The sequence below is a fragment of the Theropithecus gelada genome, chromosome 5 (genome assembly GCF_003255815.1).
Source record: "Theropithecus gelada isolate Dixy chromosome 5, Tgel_1.0, whole genome shotgun sequence".
NCBI lineage: Eukaryota > Metazoa > Chordata > Mammalia > Primates > Cercopithecidae > Theropithecus > Theropithecus gelada.
Genome location: NC_037672.1, coordinates 155,377,525 through 155,382,353, shown reverse-complemented (window position 1 = coordinate 155,382,353; position 4,829 = coordinate 155,377,525). Strand labels below are relative to the sequence as shown.

The window sequence follows — 4,829 nt, the reverse complement described above, 5'->3', positions numbered from 1 at the left end:
AGAGTATGGACAGTGTGTGCAGTAAATGGTCAGATTACAGATTACAAGTGAGTTTGGCAAATATTTCTGTAAATGTCTCTCTTCCTCCTCGTAACACCTTTATGGTTTCTAATTCTATCAGATTGTAATATGAAAGTTAATGATGGTGAATGTTTAAGCACATGTAAGTCCTGCAGGTGCATAATCACATATTACCCTCATAGCCACCCAGGAGCCACCATTGTAGGGATGATTACACAGGGGCACAGGAAGTTCTGCAATGTGCTCAACTTCACAGAGTTAATATGTGGTTGGGATGGACTGTCAGCTCAGGTGTTTGACTCTGAAGCCCACATTTTTTACTGCTGTATTAGAATTGATTCGTTCAGATATAAATATTATTCAGGGGCAATCCTCAGATGTGCAGGTAGAACTTGACCTGTATCGGGCCCCCTGTCATGTGAATCAATGACCCTCATTCTTAGCCATTGGCTGGCTCCATCCCAACCGCCTGGACAAAGCAGCCCAAGTACTTTGTCACAGTAAGAAACTGGTTGGTTACACTGTTTCTCTATTCAGATGAATTAGAGCTCTTTACCCCTAAGGTTAGCTGCAAATAGCAAATTGGAAACCATAAAATATCAAGTATCAAAAGGCAAATGGTTTAACTTATTCTGACTTGGAAACTACTCTGGAACATAGCTCTAAATGACTAAAAATCTTTACTATGGTTGGATGGAAATTTTAAGGCATAAATTTAAGGCTGATTCTAATAATCTATTGCATATGTAGGAGAAAGTGGAGTTTGATTTTTCCTGTTGTCTCAGAATTGTGGCTAAAACCCAAAGCTGAGGACACAAGGCACTAAGTATTCCTAAGCCACTAATAGTTGTCAGTGCATGCTGAGTGGCATTCATTCCTACTACTACCACTAGCTACCATGCATCCCTGTCCTCTGATTTCCTCCTGCAACCCAGGAACTTGGAAGAAAGCATTCACAATTTGTGGTTGGAGGTCCTTCCTCCTCTGTCTGCCCTTGGAGAAGGTGACAGTGGTGCTTTTCCATTCATGGAGCCAAGTGAGTCAGCTTTGATAAAATACTCAAGAAGGTTGGGGGTGTCTTGAAAAAGAGGAGACCGACACCCTTTCCCTTCAAGTATTTACTTAGCTGCAGAATCTGGAGACTTAAAAAATTGTCAGCTTTTTTTTTTAAAACCTGAGATAGTTCAGTCTCCAGAGAGACTGTCAAAAATTGCCTCTGCCAACTATACTTCAAGTCATTATGATGGGGTGTTGGGAAAAGTTTTTAATTAGCAGTAATCGTGCCTCAAATAAACCTCATTGGCTATGAGACTGCCACTGTGCAAAGCTAGAATCTGGAGACTTCTGTTGCTGAATGTGTGACATGCTTTTCAGCTCTCCTCCCTCATAATAGAAAAGAAGAGGAAAATGCTGGCCAGGCCGATGTCTCCTGATTTTGAAGATGTGTTCATGGCAAGGTTTAAGGAGAAATGATGTTAAATGGAGGGGCCCTTGGAGACTGAGAGGATTTTGGACATACAGGTCTAGTGTGAAACTTCACATGTACACCCCTTATGTAGAGGCTGACACATCAGGGAGGCCATCACAACCAGATGGAGGCAGCTTAAACTACAAGAACAGCAGAGGCCTTTCCCAACTCCATGTCTTCCCACAGAGACAATCATATGAGGAGAGTTTTGTTGCCTCAGACACATCTGCATCTTGTCCCCGAATCCATGGTAGCAAACGTCCCTGGGCATTTATCCAGAGGAGAGGAAATTCGTATATAAAAGAGACATCTGCACCTCCGTGTTTATTGCAGCACCACTCACAACATCCAAGATATGGAATCAACTTAATGTCCATCAACAGAGGAAGAACCACGTGGCATACCATGGAACACTATTCAGCCACACAAGGAATGAAATCCTGTCATTCACTGCAACATGGATAGAACTGGGGGACATTATGCTAAGTGAAATAAGCCAGGGATAGAAAGTTAAACCCTGCTATGTTCTCACTCACATGGGGAAGCTAAAAATTAGTTGATCTCTTAGAGGTAAAAACTACAGCAAAGGATACTAGAGGCTGGGAAGGGTAGAGGGACATGGGTGAGGGAAAGATTTGTTAAAGAATACAAATTAAAGGTAGATGGGGAATAAGTTCTAGTGTTCTATTTATAACACTATACGATGACTATAGTAAACAATAATATATTGTAGTTTTATATAGCCAAAAGGAAGATATTGAATGTTCCCAGAAATGATAAATGTTTGAAATGATGGATATGCTAATTACCCTGATCATGATACAGTATCAAAAGTTCACTATATACTCTGTAAAAATTATTTCAATTATGTGTTAATTAAAACAATGAAGTTTTTTATAAAAAAGAAGGAATAAAAGGTGTCTCAGAGACAAACCATACCTTTCTCCTTCACTTCAAACATTAAAGCTTGTGTTGGGGAGGTAAGAGAGGACAAGAGCTCTGAGTCAAGTGTGACATTCAAGTATTAACTATTTAATGGCACTGAGTCTTTTTTTTTTTTTTTTTTTTTTGAGATAGGGTCTCATTCTGTCACCCAGGTTGGAGTGCAGTGGCTGGATCAGATCGTAACCTCCTGGGCCCAAGCAATCTTCCTACCTCAGCCTCTGGGACTACAGGTACACTGGGCTAATTTTTTATTTTTTTGTAGAGACAGGATCTTGCCATGTTGCCCAGGCTGATCTTGAACTCCTGAGCTTGAGTGATCCTCTCACCTTGGCCTCACAAAGTGCTGGGATTTACAGGTGTGAGCCACCGTGCCTAGCCACATTGAGTCTTAATTATTGGAACAAAAAGATTGTTGACATTGTTTTAATAACAAAAATGACTAAACAATCATCCTAAGACATTGTTAAGGCAGCAATCACCCAGCTGGAAAAGCAAATTTGATCTAGTGTTGCTGGTGGACATAACTGAAAGACAAAAATCATTTTGTAATTGAACTCCAACAAATTGTGACTTCTCAATCAGCAGGTATATTTATAAGCAAATTGTTTTCCCCCAGCAAGTTGTCATTTTCTTTATGGGCAAATATTCAGTTGCTTTTTCTCTTATCTCGATCATGGCTCTCCAGTAGAATTTTCAGTGATGAAGAAAATGTTCCATATATGTGCAGACCAATATAGTATCCACTACATCCATGTGGTCATTGAACACTTGAAAATGTGACAATAAACTGGGCTTTTGATTTATTTTTAATTTTGATTTAAATTTCAATAATAACATGTGGCTAGTAGCAACAGTGCTGGTCAACACTCTTGAAAAAAAATTGAGCGAAATCAAAGGTGAAGATGAAGGAAAGCTCTATGTTAATAGGTGTTTTTCTATGAATCTATTCTTTTTCTTAAGGGCAGCATAAAAGTATTAATGTATATTAACTTGGCTAGGACTTATTTGAACACAATTTAAGGAAAATCTGTACAGTTTTAAAAATAAGTCACATATTCAAAAACCCATTTATTGATAGTGTTGAAAGAATGGAATGACTAGAATCAACTCTGCAAAACACTGAGGCATAGAAAATCTTTACTCAGGCCAGGCGCGGTGGCTCATGCCTGTAATCCCAGCACTTTGGGAGGCCGAGACAGGCAGATCACGAGGTCAGGAGATCCAGACCATCCTGGCTAATATGGTGAAACCCCGTCTCTACTAAAAATACAAAAAATTAGCTGGGCATGGCGGCGGGTGCCTGTAGTCCCAGCTACTCGGGAGGCTGAGGCAGGAGAATGGCCTGAACCCGGGAGGCGGAGCTTGCAGTGAGCCAAGATCACGCCACTGCACTCCAGTCTGGGTGACAGAGTGAGACTCCGTCTCAAAAAAAAAAAAAAATCATTACTCAAAGATCATTTCCCCATGGGTCATTTTTCTGGAAACATTTGCTTTGACCCTCAAGTAAGGTCAAGTAAGATTACATCTCCCTTAAATATATTATGTTCCTAAATATCACTATCTTTCAACAATTTGGCCAAAGCATGGCTAAATTATGAAGTCAAGAAAGCCAAGATGGCTGGGCCTTTCTAGTGCATATGAATTCTTCATAATACCCCTACCAGAATCAAGATGGATACAATGGGGTACTCTGATCCATTTCAGATAAAAGAGATAAAAGAGAGCTATGTTCTACTCACTCTTCTTATCAACATAAACCAATAATCTGATTCTTATTATTTATATTCAGGTAGTCCATATCCTTTTGTTACAGCAGATAGGAAAACAAACTTCTCTACACTGATGATGTGGAGCACTATCATGGATTAGGAGGAGCCTTACACCCTGATTGCCTACTACTGTTAAAAGAACCAAAACAGGTATTCTTGGCTGATGGATTCCAATATTCCAATAGTGAGTGTTTTTATTCAGGAACTTGGCTGTGCATTTTGTAGAGAACTCATTCTGGTTGACTCAACAGGAAGTATTACTGCTCCAAGTCAGTTATTGTCAGCAGGGGTACCAACTGGCTGCCTGCAGACCAAGTTCTACCAGGAGACTGGCTGCAACAGTGTTTTTGTGTTTTTGTTTTTGAGATGAAGTTTCACTCTTGTCGCCCAGGCTGGAGTGCAACGGCACGATCTCAGCTCACTGCAACCTTTACCTCTCAGGTTCAGTGACTCTCCTGCCTCAGCCTCCCAAGTAGCTGGGATTTCAGGCACCTGCCACCATGCCCAGCTAATTTTTGTATTTTTAGTAGAGACGGGGTTTCACCCTGTTGACCAGCTGGTCTCGAACTCCTGACCTCAGGTGATCCAGCCACCTCGTCCTCTCCAAGTCCTGGAATTACTGGCGT

At 40.7% G+C, this 4,829-nt stretch overlaps 1 non-coding gene across 1 annotated transcript; it reads right to left on the bottom strand.

Moving 5' to 3' along the window:
- Window positions 1–1,209: 1,209 nt before the first annotated feature.
- LOC112625674 lies at window positions 1,210–1,350 on the bottom strand. Its single transcript, XR_003119737.1, has one exon. It is a non-coding gene; the product is annotated as a U4 spliceosomal RNA (small nuclear RNA).
- Window positions 1,351–4,829: the final 3,479 nt, after the last annotated feature.